This window comes from Aplysia californica, unplaced genomic scaffold (genome assembly GCF_000002075.1).
Source record: "Aplysia californica isolate F4 #8 unplaced genomic scaffold, AplCal3.0 scaffold01036, whole genome shotgun sequence".
In the NCBI taxonomy this organism is placed as follows: domain Eukaryota; kingdom Metazoa; phylum Mollusca; class Gastropoda; order Aplysiida; family Aplysiidae; genus Aplysia; species Aplysia californica.
This window is the reverse complement of record NW_004798306.1, coordinates 160732-173042: the sequence shown is the minus strand read 5'-3', so window position 1 is coordinate 173042 and position 12311 is coordinate 160732. Positions and strand designations below refer to the sequence as shown.

General features: G+C 40.1%; 1 protein-coding gene across 1 annotated transcript in view; it reads right to left on the bottom strand.

The window, feature by feature from the left end:
• LOC106013593 (organic cation transporter protein) overlaps positions 1-12302 on the bottom strand; it is a gene marked incomplete in the record, with an annotated part of 55008 nt that extends 42706 nt beyond the window's left edge. The window contains 1 exon segment of the mRNA XM_035973158.1: positions 11359-12302.
• Between the last annotated feature and the right edge of the window lie 9 nt (positions 12303-12311).

Sequence of the window (12311 nt, the reverse complement as noted above, 5' to 3'; positions counted from 1 at the left end):
TTCACTGGCGGTATGGCGGGGCAAATTTACATTAGTTTAATGAGGACTGTATAACGCAGACAATTGGGGGATGGCAGATGGTAGTGTGAAGGCGTAAATACTATGTTTATATGAAGGCGTTCCTTTTCGTACATTCGGAAAAACCTGGCGGTAATCGGGGCTGGTCTTTTAATGGGGGCGGGGGTGGGTATTAGAAACTTTCCTCTTGGAAGAAATCCTGTACTGTGCTTATTGTTCAGCAAGCAAAAGAGAACAAAATTAATACAGACACACTATTTCCAGCTCGGTCCGACGTTGTGTCCTAGGGAAAGACACTTTACACAAATTTCCCCTTTGGCTCTGTCCTTTCGGAAATGGACGTTAAACTCAGAGGTCCTGTGTCTTAAATAACTATATAAGGTGGGTAGCGGTATAACGAGGTTTTATTTAATATGTGTGTGCGTGTGTGTATGTCTGTATGTGTTTTGTTTGTGTGTATAATATGGGAGTATGCGTGTGTTTGTGCGTGTGTATGAGTTTTATTTGTGTGTATATGTGTGTATGTGTGTGTATGTGTGTATGTGCATGCATGGGCGTGTGTATGTGAGTGTATGTGTGTATGTGTGTGTGTCTGTGTGTGTGTCTGTGTGTGTGTCTGTCTGTGTGTGTGTGTGTGTGTGTGTGTGTGTGTGTGTGTGTGTGTACAGTACAAAATAGTGATATAGTAGTAGCTGTACATCCACACAGCAGCTGTGCCCTTCTCACACATTCATAGATGTTCAGTTTGCCCCCCTTTCAGACCTGCGCCCAATTACAGACGCTACAAGTATAGACGAAGGTCAGCAAAAAAGTGTGCGGTCCTGGTGAGAAAGTGGGTCAGTCAGAAATCATTTTGCCCCGAGAACAACAAAGTGACAAAACAATTTTTCTTTCTAGGCGTTCTAAGGACGAGGAGGACACGTGTGTGCTTTCGATCAATAGCAGGCTCAAGGCAATATTGCGCAACATCTCCTTCTATATTATACAAGTCAGAAACACGAATTTGCTTCGTTTATAGTATGCTGGCATTTTTGAGGCTCAGAAAAAGGAAATCAAACTGAAAAAAAAACCCAAAGTTGTATGAATAACTAAGGTGGATGGTTGGCGGGTCCTCTGGTGCAGTTTTCTCCTTCTTTCCTATCAAACATCTATCGTCTTTATCCTATCTCCCTTCCTTCTGCTTTGTGTTAGTAACTCCATTGTAACACGTCTAATCTTCGGCACTTATATGACCTTTTTGTGTTGCAAGTGCCGGAAAACTCATCCGAAAAATAAAAAGAATAACGAAGTGTGGAAGTTATTACTCTTCTTTTTGAAAAAGGGGGGGGGGGGCTCTCGTTCAAAGGTCCCGGGTTCGAATTCGGGTAGCGACCAAAAAATGTTCTTCTCTAAAATTGTCTCCTTTCACCTCCTTTCCTGCTCTCTAGCAATGTTCTGTTGTCTGCTTTCATTTCCACTTTCTGCCCCCACCCTCTCACCTCCTTTGCCCCCTCCTCTGGGCTCCTGACTCTTTCTGCAGCCTTTCTACTGCTACTCCTTGGCTCCTCCTTACTGCTGTCTTTCTGGTAGGAAAGATCTACACCTAGCCTTCTCGGACAAGGGCGAAAAATCTCGGAGAGCCCGTGTGCAATTTGCGCACGTTAAAGATCCCTTGGTGGTCTAAAATCGATAAGAGTAGGCTTCGGCCGCCACCCGGGCAAAATTCCAAATTTCCTACAACTGAAAATATTATGTGTGTTCCGCGCGCTCATATGACCTATGCAGTTGCAAGCGCCGTAAAACACTTTACAAAAAAAAAACAATTTTTTGAAGTTCGCAAAATAGCGAGTCTTCTCGTGCTGTTGAACAACAAGACAAGGCGACGCCGCCTTCAAGGAGTAGAACAAGAGATTGATGCGTCACTCAAGGATAAATCTATAATGCGGCCAACAATATTCGTGGCGCAACTTATCACAAAGTATCTCTTTTATGGATGAATCAATGTCATCCATACTTTGAACGGCAGTTTGTATTAATTTGTCTTAACTAAATCAGATTTTTCCACAACAATTGAAGGTAAATTTTAATACATTTCTTCTTAAATCTATATAAAATACTATAGATCTATATCTCCGTCACGTAGAAAATGGGGTTGTTCACAGCACTTCCTGCTTCTCACACACATTTTGTATATTATGCATATGGCTTACGTTATAGTTCACCAATGACACTTTTTAGCTGCAAAACTTGTTTCAAGACATTCATTTTATAGTGAACACTTTAGTGCACTAAAAGTTCTCAAAACGTGCGTTCAATGAGCATAATGTCGCGATTTTTGAAAAAGAACGGACTTACTATTGAAAGCATTATTGTCCCTGCTGTAGACCTTTTAAAATCTGCAGAAACCAGCCACTGGGATTTTTTGTGAGTATTTATTAAAGAATTATCTAGTATTCAGCTATCAGGTGTTTACAAAAATAGTGATCTGTTAAGACAAATTGATAAAAAGCCTCTGGGCAAAAGGTGGAGAGTCCAATATAATACGTTTGATGGTTGAGCAAATACTTGACGAAAAGTTGCGCAATGAATTTTTGACCGCACTAGGCCTATATTATATTATAAATATATCTAGTCTCACGGCACAGTTCAATGACCGAGCAACAAAACATGAAAAGGGAGCTGTTTGGGCGACGTGTAGACGACCTTCCCACAAATGGCTCCTTAAGAATCTACGTTTTTTCAACGCTCGACACGTCCACGCAAACTCTAATAAAAGTGCAGTCTGCACTTTCCACACACACCACCACTCTCTCTCTCCTTCTCTCTCTCTCTCTCTCTCTCTCTCTCTCTCTCTCTCTCTCTCTCTCTCTCTCTCTCTCTCTCTCTCTCTCTCTCTCTCTCTCTCTCTCTCTCGTGCAGTCGTTACAGTTCACCCAATTCCCACACTACCTTGTTCTTTCTATATTCTATATACTGCAGTCATCACCCCCCTCTCAGTAAACCCCCCCCCCTACTTACTGAATTGTTTTTAGGCCATTCCCAAACTGGGGATATTAACATGTTCTTATGCACTGTAGAATTGTAAATGGGCAGATTCATCAATGTCATGCTCATAACTGTGCCTGAACTGCAACGGGGGAACTGCTGCTTTTTCTTTCCTAATCCTTGCTATAGTCATTTTTCCTCTACTTTTTTTGTTTGTTTATCACACTCCTCTATTTCCTTGATAGTCGAAGCAGACTTTGTGCTGTTGAAGCTAGAGAGGTGAGCAGAGTAAATCTGATTCTCTGTATGAACTTCTCTGTTGACATCCACCCCTTGGCGCTCATTTGACCTTTGCAGTTGCGAGCGCCGTAAAACCTTACTAAAAACTAAACTATATAGCCTATTCCAGAGTTTGGGCTTTCGAGTTGACACTACTCCAAGAATGGCCCAACTGGGGTCCGGTTTATGACGTGTATGTGACGCAGATGTCCGCCGATACAGGGTTACCTAAATCACCAGGTGCCACAAAGTGAGACACGTGTGTAAAAAGTGAGTGTACAGTGCAACCGAAAAACTTTCTGGTACAACAAGAGAGAGTTCAGTGCAACCGAAAAACGTTCTGGTACAACAAGAGAGAGTACAGTGCAACCGAAAAACTTTCTGGTACAACAAGAGAGAGTACAGTGCAACCGAAAAACTTTCTGGTACAACAAGAGAGAGTACAGTGCAAATGTAAAACTTTCTGGTACAACAAAAGGGAGCATACAGTAAAAGTAAAGTTATTCCCGCATCCGATCAGGACATTGGGGATTGCCTTGTTAGTGAGACAGCTTCCTGGGCCTTCGGCATATTGTGGTAGGGTGGCCAGTTCCTTTCCACGTCGCCTTTACTTCCCCAAGGTGAAGTTAGGTACCCATTATTGCTGGGTGGGAAGGAGGGGGCGAAAAAATCCGTGTCTAAAGCGAGGCTCGAACCCGCAATCTCCGCTTCAGAGACGAGCGCACTAACCGCTCCGCCACCGTACCCTCTAGAGTATACAGTATACAGTATCACCGTAAAATTCTCTGGTACAACAATAGAGTATACAGTACCACCGTAAAACTATGGTGCAACTAGAGAGTATACAGTATCAGTATCACTGTAAAAACTCTCTGATAAGAAAGGATAAGATAAAATAAGATAGTACTTTATTATCCCAGAGGGAAATTTTCTTTGGCTGTACAGGACCATAAAAACACATGCAGGTATACATTTTAAAAAATTTAATCAAATATATTACTCTCATTAAAATTCAATATGAAAGAAGTAAAGCTGACAAAATGAACATTTACATCAAATGCATCATTCAACCACATGCAGGAATTTAAATACTAGACCTTTGGAGTTATATACAGATACATACTCTAGGAGCAACACACATCTATGCTCAATCTGACAAAAGCCTTATGCTAGATGGTAAAAAACTTCTTTTATATCTTTCTTTCTTTGTTTTTGGAGGTACATATCTGCCGCTGCGATACAACAAGCGAGTTTGCAGTATCACCGTTAAACGCGATGTGTTGCTCTACTCTAAGGTATCGACTAAGCTTATTATTTTTCAGATTTTTTGCGCACCAACCACTCCTTATTCGACCCCCTCATGTATTATTTCCCGGTTTGCCACGAACGACGATCAAGTGAAACATTGTATGTAGAATCTAGGTATCTGAATAAAACTTCTCTTTTTTGTACATGGCAAATTACCCTCAGTATTAGTACCGTGTTGACTACCTCAATTTTCTGGGCATTTTATGAACTGTTGTACATTCGTTTACATTTTTTTTAATGAAACTGGTTTCTTCCTAAAAGGGAAAAGTGATCACAGTACCTTACTAAAATCACTAATTAGTAATATTTCATGATCTCTTGTTCTGTTATTCACTGAAGGAGAAATAAAACAGATTTGTTCCTACTAGCACAGGGGAATGAGGTTGAATGTGACAACCCCAGCCCCTCCCCTTTTTATTCCAACCCTCCCGTTTATTAATTTTGGACCACTTGACTACCCCACCCCCTTTTATTCCTACCACCCCACCCCCCGTTTATTCGATACCTTAGAGTAAAAAATATCACTGTGAAATTCTCTGGTGCAACAGGACAGTATAATACAGTGTCACCGTAAAATTCTCTAGTGCAACAAGAAGGTATATGAGTCCTGTCACGGATTGCTGCCAGTCCTAAAGGAAAGGATGGGAAAAGTCTAATATCAGAGACATCTAATACATCATTTGGTTTTGCTCCTGACAAATATAATGGACTCACCAAACAACTTTAGCGGAAATAAATACTGGGTGATTTTAAAAAGACAACTGTACAACGATTTTTCTAAATATCTCGTACAAAAATTGTTCTAGAATGAATGCTTTAATTTGGAAGAGACATACTTCATTCAAAAGGAATTTGTTGACTTAAATTCCACGAAGAAGAAACTTTTTTTGAAACCCGAAATCGCTTAATGAAAAAAAACACACCAAAAAACGCAAAGTTCATCATTTTTCTAGAATCTTGTAAAGGAAGTAGTGCAAAGTTTGGTCGACTTTTTCTTTCTCTTTGACATTCAATTTCCAATTCCTGTAATATTTAAACAATATTTAATTTCTTTTACACAGTTTAAAAATCTAACGATTTCATTCTGGAATTCCTAGAAGCAGAGCTCTACATAACCTCCTTTGGATTCGACACATTTTAATGCGTCATTCGAAATGTTCAATGGCGCCCAAACACAAGGATCTGAAAACCATGAGTGTTTTAAGCATATACTGTGCATATTCAGTATGAAGAGGCTTCTGAAGACAATACAATAAGGAGTGGGGTGCTTAATAGATAGCATTTCTGGAGTTAGCATAATATTCAGCAGGGTGAAAATGGGCTTTGCACTAAACACAATGTCATCGAGGAAATGATCCCGCTTTTCAAGATAGTCGAGGAACATGAACACATTGCCATGCTCTGATCCATGTCATTTCGGCCTTGCGAAGATGAAAATTGTACAATTTCAGGTTACAAACTGCCATGAAAATGCAGACAGTTGAGGTGTGGGAACGTCCTAGCTGCTGATCATCTACGTACAGACGTCTCATGGGACTCGACTACTGAAAACTGCACCCTGGTAACGTTTAAAGGGTTGTGCATGGTGCTTGTTCGACCTGAAGTGGTCATTTTTAAAGGAAATTGTTAGTCCTGATTCGCTATAGATCCAAACTGACGGAACCTCTCTACTCGTGACACCAACGGTCTTGGGGGCATCTTTGTATTCTTTCCATGCCGAGCGCAGAACTTTCGAAATGTCAGGGAAGGTGAATTTGTGGAGAGGTAATGTTCAATACGAAAAGCACTCTACTGCTGTTTACTAAACTTAGCATTGATCTCAGCAGGCAAACGAAATGTGGGAAAAATTATGTCTGCAGACTTCTGTTGATTTTTTTTTATTGCTGTGGCTTACAATATGGCACGATTGCTGCAACTTTTAGAGGTGGACCAAATGAAAACAGGTGCGCACTGCTATGAAAACGAGGACAAGGTTAAAAATGGGTTTTTTAATGCACCATATAGAGCAAAACCGCTTAATAGACTTCTCTGAAATGAATACCAAGCAAATTCCTTTTGGCCTCTAAATATACTGAACGCCTTTAAAAACGCAACGTTTTCAAAAAGTTATTTAAAAAGCCAAATATGCTTTGATCTTAACAATTTTTGGAGACACAAGTGAGCAGTTGTTATTCCACACACCTATGCACGGATTTTGCTAATCGTTTACAAGTAATTCAAAACAATGCCGCTAGAAGATAACAAATCTAAAAAACGAGACCGTGTCACTCCATTATTAAAAGAACTGCATTGGCTCCCTGTAAAAGAACGAATAATATTTAAAATCTGCGTCATGTGTTTCAAATGTGTAAATAAAACTGCTCCCTTTTATCTACAAGAACTTATCAGTATATATAAACCAGGGAGAAACCTAAGATCATCAAACGATAACACCCTACTTGTGACACCTGTAAAATCATACAAATCATATGGAGAGAGATCTTTCTCATATCTTGGTTCATTTATGTGGAACAGATTACCCATGAAACTAAGACAAATAAGAACACTTGATAGCTTCAAAAGACATCTTAAACATTTTCTGTTCCTACAGGCCTATCCTTCATAAGCTTTTAACGTTATCTTTCATTATATTTGTTCTGTTCCTATGTCTGGATGAAAATAGTCTGTGTGTGTGTGTGTGTGTGTGTTTGTGTGTGTGTGTGTGTGTGTGTGTGTGTGTGTGAGAGAGAGAGAGAGAGAGAGAGAGTGTGTGTGTGCATTAATGTATATTGCATGAGAAGAAAGGAAGTAGTAAGAAAGGTTTTTGAAAAATGGGTATTCCAGTGTAAAGCGCATTGAGCTACTTTTTTGGAAATGCGCTATATAAATGTTATATATTATTATTATTATTATTATTATTATTATTATTATTATTATTATTATTATTATTATTATGAGTACTTTTCATCACAATACAGTAACCTATACTTTAGTAAAATGTGTTCATTAGTTGCTATATTATAAACGAATACAATTGTTTTTTACCTGAAAGATGACCCGTAGCTCTTTCCAAACAAAAGTACTAACTTTTTCTCGATCATGTTTTTTAAAAATTTCTTTCTTTACAAGACGCCTCAACTTAACGAAGCTGATCGCAACTTTCGCTTTCGCCTTCTTCAAGGCGGAAAATCTGCCTGAGATGCAGAAATACCACTAAAATGCAGTGCTTGTATTGTTCTCGACTTATACAAAGGTTTCAGCACACTTCAAATGTCTGGGATGGGCAAAGAATTGGACAGTCTAATGTGACCAGCCCTGTTCAAGAGAGGCAGTTTTGCTATCACGTCTGCGAAATCGTTTCGTTTCTCGTCAAAAGTCAAAAGTAACAGCTCAAGACATGCATGGAGAGTGTGAAAATGTTCTTTCATCTATGAGTGGCGCGGAGCAGTAAGTGCAGGACTTAAACTGAGGTCAAAAATTGGTTGTGCAACTTATCCTCAAATATCTCTTTAACGAGTGAATCATGTCATCCATACTTTGCATAGCAGTTTGTATCATTTTGTCTTAACTAAATCATATTTTTCTAGAATAATTTATATATAATAATAAAATAGGCTACTTAAAATCTCTGTCAAGCGTAAAATGGTATTGTCCTCAGCACTTCCCGCTTCTCACACACTTTTTGATTACGTATATGACCAACGTCACAGCTCATCAAAGACAATTTTTACTTGCAAAACTTGTATCAAGAAATTATTGTTATAGTGAACACATTCATTTTGGCACTAATGGCTCTCTAAACATGCGTTCAATAAGCATAATGTCCCGATTAGAAAAACCTGACGGACTTGGTATTAAAAGCTATATTGCCCCAGCTGTAAACATGTAAAAATCTGTTTTAAAAAACACCCTTTTGGATTTTTATTCGTATTTATTAAGGAATTCTCTAGAATACAGCTTGCAGGTGTTTACAAAAATGTTGATCTGTTAAGGCAAATTGATACAAGTCACTGTGCAAAAATTGGAGAACATATGTTCGATAGTTGAAGTGAAATTTGAAAATAAGTCGCACCACGAATTTTTGACCGCACTATAGATGAAGAACGTCTTATTTAGGACGGCATTAACAAAGCCGCAACAACAGCGCCGTCTTCACCGTGCCAAACAGCACAAAAAAAAAATCAGAATCTCTCTGTCCTTCAACGCGACACTCCTACCCTTACACTGCCCATTTAACAAACAACACAGTTTCTGGAAGATCATAAAATTGAATGTCGTGGACTGACCAGTGTACATATCCGACATGTCTCCAACAGCGCACGTATGGGATGAACTGAACAGCAAAGTGTGTGCCGTTTTGCCAATCTACAGCTATTGGGAAATTGTGCTGCTGCGAAAGTGGGACTGACTTTCTCAACAAAACATTGAAAATATTATAAAATCCATGCGAAGTCGTATTTTGGTCTGTATAAATGTTAATGATGGCCATACAATTAACTAAGGATTGAGTTTAGATTTGTGTTTATCTGCAAATTTGTCTTCAGGGAGTACTCCGAAAGAAGGAGGACAATGAATCGAAATCAGTATAAGTGTGGGATCAAAATGGTTCACATTTGTTGGAAATTGAAAAAACTTTTTAAAAAGAACACTTCTTGTCCTATATTACATTCATTTGATACAAACGTGTTCAGACTCTGCGAACGAAGTGTTGCGTGTTAAATGGCGTTCAGAATGTTATGTTCAAATCTGAGACGAAAAACTTCAGTATGGAGGAAAATATACAAAACAAAGTTGTGTAACTTTTTTGGGGATCACCCTGTATGCAGTGGAACACAGAAAGATCTCGCTTCACTGATTATACGAAGTTTCTGGGTCAAGGTAGACACGATGAGCTTTTGACAATGTTGGAAGACCTAGACATAGGCTCTAAGACCTGTTAGGAATTTGTACCAAAACTGTACTTGAAGAATTGAGGGAGAGTACAGCTAATGTAAAACGCAGATTAAAAGATGAGGAGGATAGGAATGTGGTAAATGAGTTAACTTCTTTAATAGTGAAGCAATCACAAGAATAAATTATAGAAGGAAGTCCAGGTCTCAACGGGAATGGAGACACATATATATTACAGATGGAGAATATAATAGACTTATAGATGGAGAATATAATATTAAAATTAATAACATCAGACGTGCCGATGATACAGATTTAATTGCAAGTTCAGAAAAAGACTTCCAATTGCTTTTAGGTACTGCTGTAGAGGAAAGTGAATGGAAAAGGTAATTTTAAACAGAAATCTTATTTGCTATATTATTATAAGCTAGGTGAAAAAAAAAATTTTAAGTTCAAAAGTTTAAATAGAGAATAAATATCAATAGCTGCAAATATAGCCCAATGCTCAACAGAAATAAAACGATGAACTGCAATAGCTAAACGGAAGTTCAACAAAATGAGTCCAATCCTGAGAAATAGTAACATCTCAATGACTACCAGAAAATCTCAATGACTACCAAAATATCTCAATGACTACCAGAAAATCTCAATGACTACCAAAATATCTCAATGACTACCAAATCATCTCAATACCAACCAGAAGATCTCAATAACGACCAGATAATCTCAATGACCACCAGAAAATCTCAATGACGAATAAAACAAGAGTTCTAAAAGACTCCATAATTTATATGTGTGATTAGCCAGCATTCTCTGAGACTGTAAATGCTGGACAATACCCCATAGATTGTTAAAATTGAATGGAAGCAACAGAAACACTTTGGGTTTTTTTAAAGAGACTAGGGAATTTTGTCGGAGGAAAAGACGGAGCTGTGGAGGACCACTGAAAAAAACTGCAACAACCAACCGACGTGGGCCACTCACTGAAAACTACGACAAAGACGAAACAAAACATGCAGTTTCTGTCCACGAGAATCGACATATTAGCAAGAAGCTTTGAACACCCGGCCCCTTGGACAAAACAAAGCAAACGAGGCAGAGGAAGACCCAAGGCAATATACTTGCTAAACTTTAACAAATAGGCTTGGTTACGGGGAAAGACTAGATATAGGATAGTGTAGAGTGCAAAATGTTCATAAGTAGAGAATCTGGGCAAAGAAATGAATGGTGAAAAGTGACGGACGATATTTAATTTGTTTCAGATCTGGCACCGTGTGGTTGGTAGTGACGACATCATGGGTGGTCCTGAGACTGAAGTGCGCGCTCCACTTACGTCTACAGATCCGGGTATAGAAATCTAGACGGCGGGCGATTGCTATTGGGAGGACGCAGAAGGATGATAATTATAAAGAGTAATCGACAACAGCCCTGTTATTGCTGATTTCCTTTGTTTTGTTTTGGGTGTTTTTCTCTTTGGGTCAAGTATTAGGTCTAGAATCTCCAACAGATTCTTCCTAGTCTGGCCATCTACAAAACGTATTGATCAAGACCATCAGACTGCAGCTCAGACATGGGGATTTCACCAGACCTTCCTAGATAGGCCCTAGACAACGCCCACTATAGGCGCTGACCTTAGACCACAGATAGGCCCTAGACAACGCCCACCTTAAACCTTTTGACCGGGATGGACTGAATTGTTCGCGTTTCCAAAAAGAATAGAAGAGCCTGCATGTCAGCCCCGTATTCAATTGTTGAAAGTTCCTCATAGAGCACACACACACGAACATACACACAAACACACACACACACACACACACACACACACACACACACACACACGCACACACACACATTAGAAAACAGCGCCTGTTTAACCAACCGTCATGCTGCATGTCGTATAGTATCAATATAGGCCATTACATTACTTCCCCGTACCGTTCCTTGTTGTGTCTCCTGCTAGGCATACAAAGCTTTACGTGTGTCATTATTCCTGCTTCCAGACAGAATTCTCAAACAAGCACCCATGTCTAATCGTCATGTCTTTCCCTGCGAATCACCACTCACTTCAAACACAGCGCTGCTAGAAGAAAACTACACAGGCTCACACGCACACTGAGAGCAGTTTGCCTGTTTCGCGCGGACAGGGGGCGGACTGCTATATAGAGAAGGAAAAGACGAAGACGGTCGTGTAAATAGGCTACAGCTGTTGAGGACTTCTAGTAACAACACGCACAACAAACACAAGCATCACCACCACCACCACCACCACCACCATCAACACATGATACACAGCGACTAGATCTAGTGCCACGCCATTCTGCCAAACCTCCTCCTCCTCCTTCTCCCGAGCTCACAAGAACACAACCTGAGAGCGAGAGGAGCCGCTGCTATAAATCTCTTGCCTATTCATTCTCAAATCAATACTATCTGTGTTTTGTGGATCTTTTTTCCCCCCTCACATTTCCCTCTTTCCTCCCTCAGGGTCTTTCTCCCCCACTTTTATTTCTCCTTCCATGCCCGGGCGTGTGCCGCCGCAGACTGCCGACTGGGTGAAGGAGAAGGAGGAGGAGGAGGAAGAGGAGGAGGAGGACAGGAGAAAGCAGGAGGCAGAAAGGAGTAGCATGGTGGTAACCCAGAGAAGCCCAACACTCGTGCACACGGTTCACCGGACCCCCGAGGTTACTGGACCAAAGTACGTACCGAGACCACACTTTTTCAACTCGTGCGCGCCGCGCGCGCGCCTGCTTTTTTCCCCCTGGTCTTGCCAGGAACTCGCGGCAAACATAATCTGAATCTGGCTGTTACAGGCGTTTTCTGAACTCTCTTCTCCGCGTTTACGTCTGGTGATGATCTGAGACGTTGGAGCAAGGTGG